Source organism: Gambusia affinis, linkage group LG05 (genome assembly GCF_019740435.1).
Source record: "Gambusia affinis linkage group LG05, SWU_Gaff_1.0, whole genome shotgun sequence".
NCBI lineage: Eukaryota > Metazoa > Chordata > Actinopteri > Cyprinodontiformes > Poeciliidae > Gambusia > Gambusia affinis.
The window spans coordinates 3,351,902-3,374,328 of NC_057872.1; the positions used below are offsets into that span (position 1 = coordinate 3,351,902).

Here is a 22,427-nt window from a genome sequence, read left to right on the forward strand (position 1 = left end):
GCTATGAAGTTAATCCACAAGTCATACTGGGGAGAGATGGCCAGCTTTGTTATTAGTTTTCAGACATTAACATTCTGAAAATGAAATTTGGATTCGAGCCACATGACTAAAGTTAGGCTTTTGAATCTGACAAATACATAGAGAAACGTATGGCTTCTTTCTACGTCAGGAAGAGACAGAAATGTCCAGACAGAGAGGTACAGATGGACATGCAGATAGACAGCATGGAAGCAGATAGACAAAGGATAAAGTGAGGTGAGTGCCAGGTAAGCAGACTGTTAGGTTTTATGAGCTGCACACGTAACACACAGCATGAAACAGGAAGGACTCCTCTCAGCAGCACTGCCACTGCTGACACACACACACACGCACCAAAGATTTTATCTGTTAATGTCACGGGTGTCAGTGTGCTCTACTGAATCAGCATGATTCAACATTACTGCACTGCAAACACACTTTTCTAAATATTCTTATATATATAAAGTATTTCCACTCTGAGGTTTTGTCAAATTTGGGAATCCACATTTGAAATCCACATTGTTGTGCAGTGATGTTCAAAAATATTTTATAAAATACACATTCCGAGGATACTGGATCCTCAGGATAAAATTACCTTTTAAAAATAAAAACCTTTAAGTCGATGGTAAACATACTTTTTGATTAAGCCTGCTTTTCTGGATTAAAAGATTTATTGGTCTACTATAATATGCTAATTTTAAATGTCATGTTTTTATTAACTAAGTGCAAAATTATCATTTTGAAAACAGAAAAAAAAAACATTTTAACATCCAAATGTGTGTAATTAATTTATATATATATTAAGTGTTTTACTTTGTGATAAAGTTCTGGAAATTAAATATTACAATATCAATAATATTGTAATTTCCTGAATGGGTCTCTGTGACACAGTACTGACTAGTTTGCAGTTTAATGAGCACTATTGATGTTTCCTACAGTGATTTTTCAATTTGATGGTATAATCTTTTAAATAAGTATACTAATCTCCCACAGCCAGAGTAATGCTATATTTTAATTATATTTTATTTATATGGCTTCATGTGCATCAATTCACAATTCATAAGAAATTATAAAGACCTATCTTTGAAGGATGTGTTGTTTTACTGTCCATAGTCTGAAAACAATAGCTAAAATAAGTCATTTTATTGTTCAGTTATTAACGTTTGACAAAGTACATCAAGCTGAATTTTTATATTCTACCAATATGCAGTGATTATTACTTGAATTATTTAGTAATGTAACAAACTTATGATACAAGGCCTTCTTGTAAAGGAAAAGTTTTTTTAGAAATAATTATTATGTAAATTTATGTTTAAAATAAAAGTAGATATTTACACACAGTTTTACTTACAGCTCCTGACCTTATAATAAATCCGCAGCAGGTTTCACAAAAATCCGCTTTTTTTACAGAATAGTGTCACCATGTTATGAGAACATAAAATGAGACAGACAATCCATGGAAAAAAAAAAAATAAATATATTTTTCTGCCTCCATGAGCTACAACTGCAGAAAAAAACAACTTACCACTCCAGGAAAACTCTTTATCTGCCGTCATCAGTGGCCATGCTAACCAGCCTTAGCAATTCCTGACAGGCTGTGTTGTGGTGAACCAGCTGTAACGTAGCAGAGAGAAAGGGATAGAGCATGAGCAGTGTGTACATGAGGGTTGATTGACAACGCTAAGACCCTCCTCTTGGCTCTGATTGGCTGTTTCTGACTGAATAGTTTCGGCCTTTAGCTCTGGGAGTACCAGGAAATGGAAAAGGAGCTTGCTTTTTCTTCTACAGATCATCTATCTCATACTCTACTATCACGACATAGTGACCGTTTTACCTGCTGCATCTTTAAACCTGCACAGTGAAAATGCTGCTGTTAAAAATTGTGGCGCTTAAGAAGCTTAAAAAAGTTTGGGTCGCCTTTAACTGAAAAAAGTTAGATACACAAGTGCAAGGAGAGCAAAAATGTTAGCATGAAGCTCCAGACGACAGCTCTTTTAGTCCAGAGGGTTTTATCACACACACAGAGGGTGCAGCCCCCTGGTGGGTATGAGCTCATTTCAGCCTCACTGACAAATAAATGGCATTTTCATGCGTGTGTGTGTTTGTGTGCATGCGCGTACGTGTATGGTATTCCACTCGAAACCCCTGAAAGTACTGTCACAATTGGCAAGGTGCCAGTTTCAGTACAGTTAGCAAGGCAGGACTGCAGTGCTCGGCACAAACTAGTAACACACACACACACACATCCCCACAAACGCACTCATACACAACGTAGAGATAATGCGACTCTCCTTAAAGAATACATTCCCCTCCAGTGCTTAGAAGTTTGCAGCCTCATTTTCAAGTCTGACCAACTTTATAGGACATTAACCACTAAAGTCAGGCAGCGCTTTCATACGATCTCCCACATCCAGAGTAATGTTGAAAATATGCTGGCAGCAGAAATGGAAATTCTATGTCAGAACATGATTATCCAAGTGGGGCATTTAGAGGAGAACAGAATTATCCTTTATTGTCTTTCTCTCTCAAGAAAACGAAAAATGGAGCTGACAAAGAAATGGCACTCGTGCTATGACAAAAGTGTTGTCATAACACCAAGCTCTTTTTGTTCATGAAAATCTACCTTACTTGAATTTTTTTCCTGGTGATTTGTAGAAAAAAAGGTTTAACATCCAAGGGGTGAATACTTTTTAAAGGTGCTGTAAATTAGAACTGCTAAAGTAGGGAAACATACATACAAGATTGGTGAAGACTGCTGAACACAATGGGTTTATAATATCTGGTAATTAAGAAGTCTTTGCTGTGTCTTCATTTGATATCCTGCCAAACAGGTTCCCCTGTCACTGCCTGTTTAAAAAGGGTAACCCACTTGGCTCCTTTTTTAGACTCCCTGAGTTGTAATTGCTTTGTGGAGGAGAAATCTCTGAGTGTGAGTTTATAAAGCCTAATGTTGACAAAGGTTTAACGTTGGAAAGTGTGTGTTTGACTTTAAAGATGTTGAACATTTGCATAAAAACACAATAGTGAAGATATTAAGACAGCACCGAAACAATTCTATGTGAAATGTACACAATGTACATAATCAGGCATAACATTAAAAGTGAGGCAGCCTCCCTGTTGCTGCCAACACAAAGCTCCGACCTCCATCAGACCCCTAAAGATCTCCTGTGGTCTCTGGCACTAAGTTGCTGGAAAGAGGTTGTGAAAGCCTGTGAGGTAGTTTTTCCATCTTATCCCTCAGATGCTCAGTTGGATTTAACATGTGGGGAAATTTGGAGGATCTTTCAACACTTCAAACTCACTATTATGCTCCTCAAACCTTTCCTAGCCATTTCTACTTTGTGGAAGCACATAGATAGAGGGAACAGCCGTTACAAAATGTCAGTTCCATAGGTTGTGCATGTCAAAGTAACATCAAAACATGGATAGGATCAAAGTTTTTCCCAGGGTTCAGAAGCTAAGCAGCCACATTTGCATCGTCTAGCACTACGTATGCGTTTAACTTCATTTTATTAGGTCCCAGAACTTTTGTCTAAGAAAAGATACATAATAACAAAATTAAAAGCAAGAAACAAAAACATAAAACGGTCACAAGTTAGAGGCTTTTTCTAGGTGTTCACAAAGACTCTCAGCCGCCTAAACTGTAGATTTAGATCCAAAGAAACTTCCTTAAAGATCTTGGCAAAGGCTACATGGCTATTGGCTTCACCGCAGTCTCTCTCGCACTCCCTCTCTCTCTCTCTCACACACACACACACACACACTCACGCCAACCTGCAACCCAAACTGACCTCCAGTGGCCTCCGTGACCTGCAGTATCCTGCATTAGCTCACATTCACAAAACAAAAACCTACATGAGCCTACACCAACCCACACTCACTGAGTCATTACACAGCACAAGCACACAAAATCTCACATGCACACTTAATTCAGTGCAGCTGCCTAGTAACAGGTAGGTTATTTTTAATCGCTCAGAAAGTCTGCAAGAAATTAATTGTTTGTCAGACCGAATCTAATTGCACATCGAATGCATGAAACAACTTTACCCCATAATTTATGTCAGGTCAGTTTAATTCATGTTTACTCGTTTACAGACTGACACGCCATGTGTGGAAACACCTCTGGGATTTAATCCCAGAACCCTGCCTGCCATGAGGGACCAGAGCACCAACATGGAGTTCCCCAGCACATGCTTCCTTTGTCTTTATTAGCATCAGATATTCATACATGCAAGTTTTGATTGTTTTATCTCATTTTCAACTTTGTTGAACAACATAACAGCTTTCACATTATAAAAATACCAACATGAAGTGTTTCCTTTTGCTGTGCGATACACAACATTTTAACAATGGATGGAAATTGTTGGCCTTAACTTGCATTTATTTGTTCTACAATTAGAATTTGAATAGAGAGTCAAATACGGTGGAACACATTTGCTTGGACTGATATTTAACTTTTCTCATTTTGGAAAGGGCCTTGAGATGAGTTTGGTATTGAAGAGGTCTAATAAATAAGATATTCAGGCTGGGCACATTATGTTATGAAAAGATGAAGTGAAGAGGTGTGAAGAGTTTTGTCTGCTCCAACTTCTGCTTCCTCGTTGAAAGACCCATAATACTGAACTAAATGATACCAAAAATTCATATACAGAGTTTAATTAGCAAAATCATATCATCCTATTCTGACCTTTTTTTTTTCAATAAGTATTTCCTTCTTTGTCTTTCGAAATTCTAGTTTATTCTACTTTCCTTGGTGACAGTTTTGGGAAGATAAATAACTTGCAGTGGTCAGAGACCTTCAGAAACTCTCAAACTAGCAGTAGATGACATGATATCATCCTAGATCAGGGGTGGGCAGTCCTGGTCCTGGAGGGCCAGTGTCCTGCAACTTTTAGATGCATCTCTACTTCAACACACCTGAGTCTAATAATGAGGTCATTAGCAGAACTCTGGAGAACCTGACTGCACTTGGAAGGTGATTCAGCTGTTGGATTGAGGTGTGTTGTACCAGGGAGACATCTAAGAGTTGCAGGACACCGGCCCTCCAGGACCAGCAGTGCCCACCCCTGGACTAGATAATCATTGGTAACTTTCAGAACTGTGGTTCCTAATCCTGGTCCTTAGGCCACTCAGCCCTACATATTTTAGGAGGCATTCACACCAGCACTGTTTAGTCCGCTTCAATCAAACTCTTCATCGTTTACCTAGAAAGTCCGGTTTGTTTGGGGCGATGTGAATGCGCATTCCAACTCAGATCCGGAACAAAAAAGGCAAACTCTTGGTCTCGAGTGAAGTGAACTCTGGTGCGGTTCCAGAGCATAAGTGGACTGGGGAGCGCTCCCAAAGCAGGAAGTGGACCTGCTTTAGGATGTGGTGCATTTTGGGTAAACGCAACCAAAATAAATGCATGAGAAATGGTTTATGGTCTTTTCCCAAAGGCGAGAAGAATCCTACAACTGCTGAAACTGAACCCACTTCACTTTTCTTTACATTTTGTACAGAAGGAAGCCCAAGACCAATAAAAGAAATAAAAATGCTGGAGACCAATCTCAAACCAACCATCAGTGGTGAACTGATGGTTGGTTCTGTTGACAGAACCTAAGCTTCAGGTCAAATGATCACAGTTCATGTGTATTTCTCTTTATTTGGGAGTTTTAATGATTTCAATGGTGTTAAGATGTTTTCCCCATGCCTGAAGCCAAACATCTGTACTATATATGGATTTCCAAATCAATTGGAAAACTTAAAACACAGAGAAGCAGTTTGTAAAAAGAGGACCAGGGCAGACTGGAACTGGCAGATTTGATCAATAAGCCACAACGATTTCGAGCCAAGTTGTTATAAACGATATATCCTGCCACAAGCTGCAGAACTGCTGCATCATCCACCACTAATGCCAAGAATGATCGCCAGGCAGACTTATGATGAGCTCCTTCCCACCAGTTTGCTCCATTATGTCAGCACTTGCAGTACAGCTTAAGCCATCAACATTATCCCAGTCAATACCAGCGGGAAATATGGAAAATAGAAATCACACAGCTCTGCAGCCAAGAAAAGTTACTTCAGTGTTCTCACACTTTCTGTGTAGCTACATTAAACTTGTATGTATTACTCCGTCAAATGCACATCTGCACCAGCCTGTAACTAGCTGACGTAAAGAGAGCAAAACATAGCATTTACATGTGGAGAACATGCACAGAAACCAATCTGGTGAAAAACTTCAAACAGGAAGATAAACATAGATAACTGTGGAACAGTTGATGATTAGAGGACAATAAATGTCCTTGTAATTTGCTTGAGCTTTGTCATTCACAGCAGTTTTTATCATTTCTGAGGGTATAAAATAAACATATTCTGAGACATAGACTGGACCCATTGAAACTCTGAACACTCACTGATCTTGGTTGTCTTCATCTTCAGATGAGTTGTAATCCTCTGAGGTCGAGTTTATCAGATAAGATGGAAGTCCTTCAGTATGTACATGAGTCTGTCGCAGAATGATCATCTACCACGGGGATTATTAAAATCAGCTGGTCATATAGACCATCTCAGTCCCACAGATGATGACTGGATACTGTTAAATCTTCTGAGTCATAATCAGCCTGAACAACAAACTGAATCAGTATTTGTTAGCTTACTTTTAAAAAAGCCTGTATTTTTGTGAAATGGTGTAGTGACCATCCACACACTGAAAAAAAACTAAAAGATTTTGTGAAAATATCTTAGTTTACTTGAAATAAGACAAAACTAACTTACGAGAGACTTTTTAACAAGAAATTAGAGCTTCTTTTAAGTCAGTAATTTCTTATTATTGATGAAGAACGTCCTTCTCCACTGACAGATTAATTCATTTATAATAGGGGAAAAAGTGTCTTGTAATAAGTGAAATAATCTGCCAGTGAAATTAATAGTTTTTCAGAAGAGACACGTAATGATAAAGTCGGCCTTCTATCACCTGAAGAACATTTCCAAGATTAAAGGATCAGAGAGATCTAAAGAGAATCATCCATGTGTTTATCTTTAGTCACATTAATTACTGCAGCAGTGTCTTCACAGGTCTGCCTAAAAATCAAACCTCGAGCTGCAGCTGATCCAGAACGCTGCTGCTGGTGTTCTGACTAAAACCAGGGAGATACAGAAGATCACCCAGTTCTGGAATTCTTCTATTGAGAGAATAGACTTTAAAATACTCTCGCTAGATTATAAATCACTGAAAGGTTTAGCACAACAATACATTAGAGATCTCCTGGTGTTGCATCAACCTTCCAGACCTCTCAGGTCTTCTGGTTCTGGTTCTGCTCTGCATCCAGAACCAGAACCAAACACGGAGAAGCAGCATTCAACTTCTATACACCACAAATCTGTAACAAACTTCCAGAAAACTGGAAAAATAACCATGGACATTCATTAGTATATTTTATGTGCATTTTATGATGATGATTTTTGATGAGTATGATGATGACAAAATGCAATGTTTGTTGCTTGTTTCATAATTGGTTAGTGTGTTATGTTTCTATCATGTGAAGCATTTCAAAATGGCCTGATGATGAACTTGATTTGACTTGACACATTTAAAACAATTCACCGTGTGTCAAATTAATTTGTTTCTACATAGTGTTTCACATTAACTTGTAAACTTGTGTGCAGTGGATCCCGACTATCCACGGCTCAGTGTTCACTTATTCGCAGATTCTTCTATGGAACATGCCTCCAAATGTTTTCAGAAAAATTTTACTATTTTAACTATAATTACATTATGTTGTGTTTGGTGTGGGGTCTATTAAAATGAGCAGCTATAAGCATTTTTAGAGCATCTCTCAAGTATAATTTTTACCTATATGGAGGAGTTTATGCCCTCTATTCACACATATACTGAGGGTCCACTGTGTTTCCAGGTACTATTCAAACATGATATTGATCAAATATATTCAGTTGCCTTCAGGTGAACTAAAAGTAGTGCACAGCCCAAGCAGAACAGGAAAGCAGAACAAAATAAGAAACTTGTAACCATGCCAAATTTAGCTTTTCATGCACATTCTGGACATTTCAAAGTCAAAAAGAAGAAGGAAATATTTAACATGGTAATTATCTCTAGAAAGACAATAATAACAGCAGAAGATATCCAACACAAACTAGACAAACTCCCAAATGCATCTTTGGGTTTCCACCTTCCCACTCAGCTTATCACCATGAGCTTAGGGCTTTACATCAACTCTCCCTTCTGTGTGTGACTGCAAGCAGAGTCAACACAATGCTTAATGTGGTTAGATGATTGAAGTGCTTTGTCTTAACCTTACATCCTTCACTGAGATGAGGGTGTGTGGGATGCACAAGGCATGCCAACAAGCTGATTTTTTTTTACCCCCCTAATTTAAAAAGCTTGCTCGTGTCCTGAGGGCAGCAAGACGTCCTCCACTAATTTCCATTTCTGAGGCATCAGCAGTACAAGTTTGAGGAGGTCTGCAAGTTTCTTCCAGAAAGAAAAAAATATATACTTTATGGTGCAAAGTGAGAATTAAATAAATATACATCTATACAGTTCCCACAACACAATTAATACAAACTTGTCTCATCAGAATTCCTCTTTGCAGCCCGTCTTAATTCTGACCTCGCAACCATCTGTAGCAAAAAAATAAAAAATAAAGTATAGCATCTCCATCTGATTAGTATTCAAGGCATGCATATATAAATAACCAATGACTGAATGCATAAATGATCATAAGAAAGTGTGCAGAAAAAAAAATCCGCTGTGTAGAAAGGTTAACAGTGAACCTGACGAACAGAAACAGACGAGGATAAAAGAAGCAAAGAAGACCGGTGAGTAAATTACAGTGAAAGCATCTAAGTAAATACAGAATAAACACAGAGCATGATAGTGTTGCACAAAGTTACCAATCCTTCCTGAATACCTGCAGAAGAGTTGCAAGGACAATGGCAAAACCATGATATGCAGCATTTTACATTAATAATCAAGTTATAAATACATTCTACCCTCCTGACTTATAATCATTTCTCAATAAAAAGTCCATATAGATTCCTTCCTCCAACTACAATGATATAACAGCATGTATGTTTGCACCTATCGTGAGCAAATTCATCACTGTGACATTCCCAGAGTCAGATTTCAGCGATTGCTGGATTTCTCTTTTGTCTTTGGTAAAGGATCACGAGTCATTTTCTGCAGTCCACTTCTTGCTTTGGAGCGGTGGCTGGTGCGGTTCAAATATATGTGTGAATGCCAAGCGGACCGGAGTTCAATTCAACCGAACAAAGACCAATGTTTTTAGGCAGACCAGAGTTTGTGTTTTGGTCCTCATGAATCTGGGAAAAGGTATTGATCGCCATCTTCATCCTCCTCCGACATCAGTTGTTTTCATCGGAGTGCAACTGAACAACCTCAGAATTCCTTCGTCTCTCAAACTATGGCAAAAAATAATCTGCTGTTCATTTACTTTTTTATTATTATTATTCCATGTATCAATCTTGCTAGAGGGAGCTCCCCAAGTTTCCTTCTTGATCCCACTGCAGCCCAACCATCCGTGTTCACCCCTGTACAAGAGACTGGTTCAAAAAAGCAAAAAGATTGACAAAAGGTTAGATGCTTGTGTGCTGTAACGCGTAGCGGCTGCTACCACAAGCACAACCTGAACACAAAGACCACTGAAATATTGTAAGCTGTACTAACTATAGGAGGATTCCTGGTGTCAATCCCTGTTATTAACAGCAAAGTCTTTCTGGAAAATACTGTTTATGTGACATAGAGCAGAAGATGATATAAGGACAATAATGAGGCCGCTCAGATTTGTGCTTCACAGCGCTAATGGGGCAGCCGGCATCAACATAATCAAAGTGAACGGTAACTTAACCGAGCAACGTTTTACTGGCTGAATACACACATAAAGTTGAGTCTAAAATATTTTAACATAGCTCACATTTTTTTAAATATTTCTCCATAGAGCAGCCAAGTCCCTGTCTAAAGAGGGGCGTTAGAAACTTTAGCAGGCTAAATGCTAAATTTAATCATCCCAGCGTCGCCCCGGGGACCTGGGCTCATTAAAACGCTGCAGTAAACCCGACGTGTCACAACAATTAGGGCGTGTTGTCTCAACTTCTGGTACAAGGCGCTTCAATGTTAGCATGCGATCCTTATCTGCAAGTCCTCTTTAGCTAAATTCCCTTCGAGTTCAGCCGGAGTTCACTCCAATTCTTTCTTCAATTTTTTTTTTTTTTTTAAGTTTTAGCCTATGGCAAAGCACAGCCTAGTCGCAGTCTGCATCAATAATGTAGACACCACAGCCTGTTAACATCTCAGCCGATAGCTAGAGGTCTGCTTGACAGCCATGCACTTAAACAAAGGCAGACTGGAGCTGTGATTAGCACAAAGAGAACTGAAAGCTGGACAATTTTAAGTGTGGGGGAATAATAATTTGAAGTTCAGAGTACGGCCAAAGAGATGAACACACACACTGCTACTTTAAAGCTAGGTGTGAGTAAGAGCATATATAGGCGTGTGCGCGCGTGTGTGTGTGTAGAAACTGGCTTCTGTGGTGTATCTACCAAATGACCACACAGCAGTAGAGCAGCATAAAAAGGAATGAAATTCAGCCAAAAAAAAACAAAAAACTCTCCGAACATTTCCCACAAATTGTCTGAATTTGAAAAGTTCTAAATTTAATAGAAAAAAAACTTGGAAATTTCTGAGTTTAGAAATTTCAACTTTTGACAAAAACTTTCCAAAAGTAAAACAATTTCAACTTGACACTCACATTTTGAGATTAATGTCAGAAATTTTCCAGAAAAAAACTCAGAGGTTTGAACAGGTGCAATTTTGTAGAAAAGCTCAGATATTTTTCTAGAAAAAAACTTCAACTTTCAGTTTCAAAAGCAAAGCATTTTTGACTTTTAAAACTAAAATTTTCAACTTTTCTCACAAACATTTCTGAGATTTTCAAGTTTTCAAACTCAGAAATTCCCCCCTGGCCCCAAAAAAATTCTTGCATTTTTTTAAATTTTTTATTTTTTATTTTCACACTCAAAAATGTTTTGTTTTTTCTAGCTAGTTTCTGAGATTAATCTCCTAATGTGTAAAGAAAATTTTCATCTGTTTTTTTTTTCTGTCTCCCCTTCGCATCCCCCTCCATCTTACAGACAAACACCTTATCTTGGAAGAATCTCAAAAAGAACTTCGTGCCACGCTTTCACACACAAAACTATACTTTAAAGATTCCAACAAAATTCAGTTTGCAAAAGAGACGGTGTAAATCATTCATCGGTAAAACTAAAAGGCTACAGAGGAGATTTTTCAGGCTAACAGAACACGCATGAAACGTGTTCTGTGTCTGGGTCTCGCTCAACAGTTCCTTTCTCCCATGCAAGGATGCCGCTGAATTATTTAACTACTACTTAGACTCCATAGTTAAATTAAACTATGCAAACAAGAGCAAACTGAATTAAAATCACATGAGCAGCAAATGAAGCTACAGTTTGACAAAACAGCTTTAATGTCTTCAATAATACGCATTTGAAGAGGAAGACCTGATGAGACTGCTGCCTTCAGCACTTTTCTTTGCAGGGCTTCTTATCTACTTCATCACCGACGTAGCACTGCGCTTTCTGGACTGCCTCTAATCAGCGTGGGAACTGTGGAAACATTTACCCAATGCTGAGGAGGCTCTTCTTTATAGAGCTTAAGGAGCTGTGAGATGTGGGAAGTGGATTCGTTAAGAGAAGATAAACGACAAGAGGCAAATATCTGTCAAGTGTGTTCCTTCAGGATCACATGCCAGTCAAGGCAAAGCGGCTTTTTTCCCGCGTTTTACTGGAAGTTTAGGTATTTAAGGACTGCAGGCTGTGAGCGGCGAAGTTCTTTGTGTTCAGGTTACAAATAGAGAAATTCTGAGTTTTGCTGGTGAGAGACAAATCACAAGTAACCATAAAACAAATAAAACTGATAATGTTTATGCTGAAATTAAAATATAATTTTGATGAATTTGCAAATGGCAACGATGGTAGAAAAAAAAAATCTGAATCTTATATACCTAATATGTACCAACGGAGGGCATTACAGTCAAACTGCCATATCATTTCAGAAAGAGCTCAAACAAAATTATTAATCCAGGATACAAGGCCAGATTTAAATAATCTACCGGATATTATTCTGGAAATTTACATCTTATTTCCTATCAGCTTGCCTTGCATATCTTCATTCCATATCCTCCTGAATACATTATTTAAAAACTTGACATTTCTGTTGACAACTGAAAACCAACAAAGATATTTGACATACTAAATCTGTATAAAAATATGACTTACAAATGTTTAAATATTGGTGCTGCCAGCACTTTCATGGTTTGTTCCATTTCTTGGCCAATGTCAGCGGAAGCAACCTCAGAGTTTTCATGACTCAGCACAGTGATGAGTCATGACTGAGAATCAGACTCACAGAGAACGAGAGAGAAAATATGTCACTGAAGCAACTTCAAGTAAAGTGTGTTTAGTCCACTGGAAAGTTTTGAGAGAATCTGATGTCTATGGAGCGAACTGCAGTTCTGTAGGAGCAACAGCAGAACGCTGGATGCCAGATTGGATCCGCATGGACAAAAAACAGGACAGTGGATACAAAATTTTGATTTCCTTTATTAAACTGTTAAGTTCAAATATTAACTTTATGAATTTTGTAGAAAACTAGTAGACATGCAGGAAAAAAAGTTGCAAAAACTCTTCAATTCAAAATTCTGAATCAATTCAAAATTTAAGTTGTATGTTTTAAACACACTATTTGCAAATAAACTCTGTCGCTAATATTAGAAATTTAAGTTATGGAATTTTATGCAAAAATGTATTTTTCTTTAAATCTAAACTGGTGAAATTTGATACAGAATGAATCCTTACACTGTCTTTTCCTCATGTCAGTCACATAAAATAGTTTAAACAGAACCGTGTGAATAGAAACATTAGTTTCTGAATTAAAATTTGTTTCTGAATCGACTTGTGACCCTAAAAATCAGAATCCCATCACTAGACATTTGCATCTCAAAAACTGATCCATCTTAGTTATGTTTCTGTACATCTTTATTGAACTAGCTGTGATAATAATCATCTGCACTGATCTATTTATTCAACACATTTTTTTTCATTATCCAATCATTTTGATAAAAAAAAAAAAAAAAAACACTTTATGTTCACAGCGAGTATTTTATGTAGTGCTGAATGCAAAACGTCCCATTTTGCTCTAATCATTGACCGGCTCTGTCTGAGTTTCCAAACATCACCGGGCGGTTTACGAGCCGCCACAAACACAACTCGTGTGTTTGTTTTTGAAGCAGCTTAAGGCACTCTCTCAGGTCAGACTCATTGTCTGGGCGCCATATTTTCCTCTGAATTAATGTAAATCTGGATCCACATTTACTGATTCATGCTGGGCCTGCTGTGCCAATGCACAGACTTCATCCTGCCAAATCCGTTTATTTTACTGCTGCTCGTCTTAGAAAATATAACTGTATAGATGTCTAAAACCTGGCATGTAACGAAGCTCTTATTAATAATTCCTATTCATGCTACACTGAAATGTCAATTTTAAGAACTTCATTTTATTTTATTATTGTCACATTGGAGTTTGTACTGCAGAGTTTTTATTTGAACACATTTTGTTTTTGTTTTTTTGGGGGGGGATGTTTTAAGTACCACAGCTGTTAAAAAATTTAATAGTTATTGATATTCAAAAGAAAATGTTCAATAAATTCTAATTCCAAATAATTAATATTTTCTGCTGTGAAATGGGATGCACTGCAATACACATACAAACAACTTTCCAGCAAAGTATAGCAGGTTGTTTTAAATCAATAATTTAATATTGATGAAAAAAATCCTGCTTCCACTGATAGATTATTTCACTTATAACAAGGGAAAATGCCTGCCAGTGTAACTAATGCTTTTTGTCTATATTCAAGAATTCCATGTCAACAGCCATCACCATCTACAATAACACTTTGAAGAACTTGAATTACTATGAATTAAAACATTTAATTTCCGATTTACTTGAAAAATACAACTAAATGTTTCTATAACTTTGCTTTAGTTCATGCATGAAAATCCAAATTGTGATAATATTGGAATAATTGTTTAAATAAACATAATTTGGTCAGGCCATACAGTTTCATGCAACAATGATTTCATATCGCTATGGTATTTTTACTAGATTTTAAACACACTGAGGATCCTGCGTTGGCCCAAACAGCTCCAGGCCCGGTAGCGCTGGTGAGATGAGTTCACACTTATTGGTGCACAAACCACCAGCGTTTTAAGTGATTCCCTCTGATCACAGACAGGATGGCAGGCTCGGTGCAGCCTCTCTGCCGCCTCTCTGCCGCTGTACAACACATCCACAAAATGGGACTGCAAGCAGTGCACTGCAGGGGGCAGCCTCTCGGTGAAAAGTGTAAAAGCTGGAACTCAGGCAAAGTTAAGAGTTCAGTTTATAGGTTGAAGCTTTAGAAGATGTTTTTTTTGTTGTTGTTGTTGCTAAGAATGATAAATATAGCCTGGAAAAAGTGAACACTTAACAGTCTTTGTACATTAAATAATAGGATTTAAAGACTGCATTAAGAATAAGACATTATTCCGTCTTTGATTTGTGACAGAATAAAACGTAATGGTAATGGCTTTGATGGTCTTTTTGCCATGACCTTTCAAAGGGCTGTTTCCCTATTCACTGCACAAAAAAACAAATTCACAACAAATTCTGAGTCTTTACAAAAGACACAATTCCATAGTGACAAATTCTGTCAATTATATTTTATAATAGCCCCTTAATACTATTATATTTTATAGCAAAATCAAGAAATTATGTTAACGTCAGTTAACTGGGCCTCTGTCTCTTTAAAAACTCCTGCTCTTTCAGGAACGCTGCCTTCAGAAAGTCATCACAACATGGCTCCTCTATCCATCCATCCATCCATTTTCTGTTCACCCTTTTCCCTAATGGGGTCAGGAGGGTTGCTGATGCCCATCTCCAGCTACATTCCGGGCGAGAGGCGGGGTCACCCTGGACAGGTCGCCAGTCTGTAGCAGGGCAACACAGAGACAAACAGGACACACAACCATTCACACACACACTCACACTTAGGGAGAATTTAGAGAGACCAATTAACCTGACAGTCATGTTTTTTGGACTGTGGGAGGAAGCCAGAGAACCCGGAGAGAACCCACACATGCACAGGAAGAACATGCAAACTCCATGCAGAAAGACACCGGGCCGGGAATCGAACCCAGGACCTTCTTGCTGCAAGGCAACAGCTCTACCAACTGCGCCACTGTGCAGTCCTGGCTCCTCTATTAACCCTTTAACATTTTTGCCAGCGTTTCACTGAGAAGTAGCTCGTAAAATGAGCTCAGCAGATGTGCAGTTCCAACAGGTGTTTGCTAATTGCTGCTGGCTAGTCTGGAGGAGCTGAGTGGGCAGGTGCTGCTCTCTGAGACAGAAGCTGAGAAGCTTGGGAGCTGCAGCTCTGGGGAGGAGCTTCCTCCTCGAGGAGGAGCTCGGTACACCAAGGTGTTTTGCACAGCTTAATGGTTGCCATGGGAGATTAAAATATTCAAACATGCATGAATGAATCAAATCAACACTCAAGGTACGTTTTTTTATGAGGGAATAATATTATAACGTAATATTAATATTTTTTAGCTTTACTTGATGTAAAGTTGTATGTTCCAGTGTGGCGTGTTCTGTACAAAATTATTGTTTTAGGCTTTGAGAAGGTGAACTTGCATTATTGTATCATAATCAGCATATTAGCTGAAAGTGGTTGCAAACCACCAATATAATCATTTATCGCAATAATTCCTGTGGCAATTCATCGTCCAGCAAAGTCTGTTATGGTGATGAGTAATTTTTTTTAAATTATTTCTTTTAAGGTTTTACTGGTTCCAATAGCCTGTATTTAATAGTGAATTGACAGGAAAGTGGGTAATAAGAGAAGGGCGACAACACCTGCGACGCCGAGTCGAGGACTAAGGCCTCCATATGTGGACTGTGCTTAACCCCTCTGCCACAACAGCACCCTGATAAGCCTATTAGACAGGTAGTAAAATGTACACCTGACTGAAAGCTGATCCTGAATCCATGACCTGAACCAAAACTTGGATTTTGTGAGCCGTTTCACCCCTACTGCTTGCACAACTCATTAGGTAACCAATAGAGATGGGAAGAACAGCAGCATAAAAGAGTCTGAGAACCACAAAAAAATAAAAAAATAAAAATCCCATTCTGACTGAGCTTCCTTTTCTGACGGGACAGAAATACTCCCCGACACTGCGAGCTGAAAAATACAGTTTGGGCAAATTGGCACTTATCATGGTGTTCAAACTGGGGTTAAAACTGGAGGTTTTCTTCAGCGGTTTGATCTTCTGTTTGACTAGCACAATATCTTGGATGTATTCAGTTAGAACTCAGCCAGATGATTAGCTCTGGCCAAGAAAATATCCTAAAACATTTAAAAGTAGAAAGCAGAGGAGAGATGTAAAATTGTTTTCCTTTCTTTGGAAACAAAGGGAAAATCTAGCCTGCAGTGCTTTTGAAAAGATATACATTTCAAACAGATTTTCTTAAAGGATTACCAAATTACACGGGGTATCAAGCTGGTTCTAAAACAGTTTAGTTGTGATGGGGAGAATTAAAGTGAGCCGACGTAGAGCAAAGACAGAAACTGCCAGAAAATATATACATTTTAAGGATAATTACATAAAGACAAAATATGAATGTGTGTGCATTGTGCTACATCTGGACAGACCAGGCAGTAGTTCTTCTGTCAGTTTTGTCCACATGTTGCGTTTTCTTTTTTTACACTTTCACAACTTTACAAACACTTTGTCAGAAAAGAGCCCATATATTTGTGGATCCAACACACACACACACCAGTGCACCCCGACACAGGTTTTCACCCGTCTAGTGCCTTCGTTCCACCAAGACAATACTGTCACATTTTGCCATGTCACATGGACTTGCAGACAGACAAGGCTCGTGTGTGTGCGTGAGAGTGTGTGTGTGTGTGTGTGTGAGAAAGTAAAAGCGGGAGTGTGGAGTTCAGATTCCGGCTGATCCGTCAGCAGCAGACAAGCTCCATCAAGTCTGTCTCCTCCGACAAACACACACTCCGCCTCTTGCCTCAGGAGGTGAGAAGCTGCTAATTGGCAAAGGGCAAAAGAACACACACGCGGTAAACACACATACACACACACGCGGACAGTCAGGTACACTCACACACACTAATAAGAACAAAGAAGCAGACGGACACAGAAGTCTGGCTCTGGGAAGCACTATTTCCACCGTGTGTGTGCTTCGAACGGCTCAACCTGGCAGACGTTACTAGAGCTAAGAATACACACCGCCTGCCTGCCGAGTTTCTCCGCAACTTACCTTGTTGATAATCCGTTTGATCCCCCTCCCCGTTCCCATTACCCTTGCTTTAGTCATTTTATACTATGGCTAAAGTATAAGGGACTGCAATAATCATTCACTTCCCAGATCTCCTTTAGGCAGAATATATCTGCATTCTGGACTTTTACACTTGTGAGAAAAAAATAAACTTCCAAGTGGAAATATTTGAACATCCTGGGATTCATGATAACATGCCATAGTTCTGGTTAAGAAAACGGCACACACCCGAAGGCTGGAGAATTAATGAGCAAGTGCTGAGGTTGTTTTACCAACAGCTGACATCCCCCTCTTGAAAAGATATGATGAAAATAATTAGAGAGCGTTGCTAGGGTGCTAATATGCGGCTTTTTTATTTAATAGGATCCCTGTGGAATCACGAGCCATCGTGACGATCTGCAGACATTTCATACAAGTGTGACCCAGTTTTTTTTTTGTTGTTCCTATAGAGATCCAAAACACAATTCCCAACATAAATGCAACACAATACAGTTAATGTGGGAAAGCTGTATTAATCTAAGACCTGTATCGGCTCGTGTGAACATAACTCTACAACGAAGCGTTATTGTAAAGTAAGCCAAATAAGGCTGCAGGCGAAACGCTAACTGCTAGCCCTTAATCCATGAATTTCTTAACTTACTGTGTATTAAGATTAAGAGAGCATTTACCGCCTTCAACAATGTCTTATGAAAAACCCCAACCTTGAATGTATTTTATTTGGATTTTATTTGATATTCCAACACAATGTAGCTCAAAATTGTGAAATGAAGGGAATTTTATTTTTCTCAACAAATAAAAAAAAGGTTTGTGCTTAGCCCGCCTTACAAACTAAGATTTATCCCCGTTCTTCTTTGCAAAGTTGCTCAACCTCGTTCAGATTGGACAGAGAGCATCAGTGAGCGTCTATGATCAGAGTCAGTGTCCTGTTAGTGTCCTAACAACCGACACATGGTCACATGAGCAGGCATTTGTATTGTCACACACACACCTTTCATTCACAGCGCAATCCACATGAAGACTACCCTCCCACTCAGTCCCTGTATTCTTTGGTTTGCTTAAAATGGTCATGAAGAGAGTGCCACAATGTAGACAAAACTCGACTTAGCAATTTCCATCCTAGAGTTTTCAGCCATTTGACAAACTCAAGCTATTTTGTAGCCTGGCCATTGAATTCCTACACAATGCTCATTTTCCCTTCACTTCAATGTCCAGGGCGTCTCCCACTGAACTGGATTTCTGTTTTAGAATTGCAGTCTGGCTATATAGGGTTGTAGTTTGCCAACAGCATTGGAAGAAGTGGACAAAGCCATTCAGTCTGAGTTGCTCCAAATATTGAGCAATTAAAGTTGGAACAAGAAGAATGTCTAAGACACTTTATTGCTAACAAAGATGTCATGGCCCTACTGCCCATCGTTTTGTTTACAGCGGGAACTGGTTTCGGTATGCTTTCTAGCGTAGCTTTCGCATTGCATACGTCATGGACAAGCATTAGCAATCGCCAACATCACCAGAGTCCACGACTCCAGCAATCAACCATTTCTCAATAGCCGAAGTTCCAGACCTTCTGTACGAGGCAAAGCGTTGAACTAGGTGCTGGTTTTCACCAGTCTAGGCATTTTGTGAGAAACTGTACAAATGTATGCAATTCCTCACCCTTTCTCATCATTCATGACGTCTGCGTATACAAAAACTAGATGGTGGAATAGTGGACAGGTTTAAGCGAAATAACATAGCTGTTTGAACGCATTTCTCAGAAAATGTGCTCACAAACTTCTCACCAATCACACAACGGAGTTCTGTGCAAAGTAGTTTGGCCTGATGTGGAGAAGAGCGCAACAAAATGATGCACTTTTTGTCATGCAGCTACGTCAAGGACAGCAGATTTTGAAAGTTTCAGTGCAGTATGAGAGTCGTACGGTTGTTGTAATAAATATTACATCATTGGAATATCATCATGTGGAATATTCATGTCAAAAAGGACTGTTTGGAATACAATAATTGCTGGCTACGGTAAATTTGTATCTCAAGTGATGGAAGCAAAGAAGAGAAGGAGTTAAGAAAACAGACTTTTCTCAACTATATATAGTATATGGTGTCTAAGGAAAGGCATATTTAATTTCAAAGGAGGAAAGACTGCAGAACCTGCTCTTAGTTTTATAAATGACAGTAAACAAAGGAAGAAAAAGAAAGAAAGCTTGTCAATTACATGGTGTCACACTTAATGACTGCCCTCATTCAAGAAATTTCACGGTCATCTCTTCCAGTAAGATGTCTGGATGTGCATATTCACTGTGGAGTTCTCCACTTGACTCTAGCATAGTGAATTAATAAGTCTCTCGGTTCTACAATGAGATATTGCACATCATATTTCACAGAAGCGTCTGATCAAGCCAAAGGAGATTTAAAAAACTTTACCTGGAGGACCAGAGCAAATACGGAGAGGTACAGTCTCAACATGGTCAAAAATAATTCACTCATGAGAGGGAAAACCATGATTTTCTTTGGGCTGAAAGTAACTGTTTGTACAGTGAAGATATTTTATCCTGAATCTTTCAAGTATGGTTTGCACATTAGCAACCCATCCTTGCTGTCTCACAGCACGGAGTTTCTGGTTCAAATCAGAGCAGGTATCTTTCTGCATGGAGTACAGAGCTGGTTTAGGGTTCTCTTGGGGTACACTGGCTCCTTCCATCATCCAAAAACACAAGTGAAAGTTAAATGGCCACTCTAAGTTTTGCTTCAGTATTAGTGTTGCCCTTTCACTGGGAACCTACCCATGGTGCAACTAGATATGTTCAACAGTGGCAACAGGTGTGTATGTAACTTTCAGGAATGGGTTACTAGTACTCAGAATTTGACACAGAAGGTGATATCGCCTTCTGATATGGATTGTAAAAGTTCTGAGCAAGAATCTGCACTAGAAAGGTGAACTTTGATGTACTTGCTAAAATAATCATTGACATCTTACAAAACTGAATTCAGTCCAATTCAGTTTGTTTCAATAGTGCTCAATTCACATCACATTCAATTCAATCCAACCAGACAGATTCAAAGTCAATGACACATTCCTTTTGATCCCAGTTATCAAGCACTACACAGTAAAGTTTAGTTTATTATTTAAATTGGCAAAAACGTTTTTTGTCCAAGGTAATCTAGCCAATTGCATTAAGTCACTGACTTGTAGCATTTACGCCTCTAATGTACATTACATTTAAAATTCAATGCACATAAGGCTGATGATAACCAGACTGTTGCAATTATAAAAATACTTAAAAAGAACCTGTCTGACTGCATGAAGTAGTGTAAAGCATTATCTCAGAAAACAATACATCGTGCCTTGATCTAGAACAATTCAATAACATGGGATGACAAACACTCTATTGATCTCAATCAGTCTTAAAAGAGTTTCGTAGCTTATTCTATGGAATTGGGACTCCACCAAACCTCAGTAAGCGCCGTTGTCCACAGACAGAAAAACATGGATCAGTGGTGACCATTCTCTTTAGTGACCACTGGCCAGCTTGACAAAGTTACTCCAAGGATGCATCTACAACTCACCTTGGAGGTCACAACAGAAGCAGAACGTAAAGGTTCAGCTCAAATTTGCTATAAAAAAAAAAGAGAAAAAAACCCATTTGAGATTATCCCAAAGTATCCTGGGAAACAATTCTTTGGGCTGATAGGACAAAAATGAAACTAACATTTCTACAACTAACAATCATCACTGATTGTCAAACATGGTGGTGATAGAGAGATGTTTCTCCAGACTAATGATCACCAGAAAGTATCTGAACAGGTTGGACAGTATTTATCTCTAATAATAAAAAGATACAACTGCATTTAGTTTTTGCTAAGGTTATCTCTGTCAAATATTAACAACAGTTTTATGATGGGAAACATTTAAGTGTGAGGCAAAAACTGTGGAAATAAATCATGGGGCAAATACTTTGCCGAGTCCTCTGGTGTAGACATCTTTTAACAGCTCTGTCTGCATGAAACCACAACAGTAGAACATCAAGTGTACTGCGCCTCATTTGCATTTGCAAAAGTTGTGGGGAAAAAAAACAAAAAGAAAACACCCTCGGGCACAAATTGTTATTTTAAGTATTTAACTTATAGACCTCCCAGCTAGCTTGCTCTTTAAAATATATTGAACATGACAGCTCCTGGCACAGAAGAAAAGAGATAAAACAGACCTATTTCTATGTTTAATACAGCAAAAGGAGAAATCTCGGTCAAAGGGAGAGACAGGGTTAACCGGCAGACATATACATAGCGGACAAGTGCTCTGGTTCCCTAGAGGGGGGGGGGGGAGGAAGGATGGATGGATGTGCCTTCTTCATGTCTGCTAATTTAGCCTAGTTAGCTTAGCTCTTCAGTCTGGCGCAGCTCAGACAGTGGCTCCCACTCTGCACGACAACTTCCAGCGTCTGGCCCAAAGTGCAGAGCAGAGCCAACCCCGGACAGCCCAACAATTAGCAGGACCAGTTAGCTTGGCCAGAACATTCCCCCAACGACAGCAGTTTGTCTTTTAATATACATATGAAATACAGAAATTACTTTCAAAAATCTCGCCGGCTTCTTACCTGCTCGTGCCGCCACTCACGTGCAAAGCTGCCGTGACCGGTTGGTTGGAGTGTGTGATGCTGTGGATGTTAGACGTCAGGTCCAACTGCACTACAGTGGTGTCACGGCTGGGAGGCAAAATAAAGCTCAGCTGTCCTACTGTACAGCAAGCGCTGCTGACAAGCCGGGGCCTAAAATAACGCTTTGGCGACACCTGCTGGTTACTTCAACAAACCGCAGTACAACAAAAACCATGACCTCGTCGAAAAGCTGCAACGTCCCAGCAGCGAGGGGCAAGGGGAAATTTCAGAAAAGTACGGATTGATTTATGAGTTTTCAATCTGCTATTTAAGCTAAAGATTCGCTCGAGAATGAAACGGGTTCTTGACTTATTTTGACAAGTTCAAAGGGG

The 22,427-nt window shown here is 39.0% G+C and overlaps 1 protein-coding gene across 1 annotated transcript in view; it reads right to left on the minus strand.

Annotated features, from left to right (window-relative positions):
* Positions 1-22,184, minus strand: part of LOC122831816 (low-density lipoprotein receptor class A domain-containing protein 4-like) — a 216,197-nt gene extending 194,013 nt beyond the window's left edge. The window contains exons 1-2 of the mRNA XM_044118308.1: positions 22,036-22,184; positions 1,544-1,632 (exon numbers count right to left, since the gene is read on the minus strand). The gene's annotated coding sequence lies outside the window, so the exon portion shown is untranslated. The remainder of the gene's footprint in view (positions 1-1,543; positions 1,633-22,035) is intronic.
* Positions 22,185-22,427: the final 243 nt, after the last annotated feature.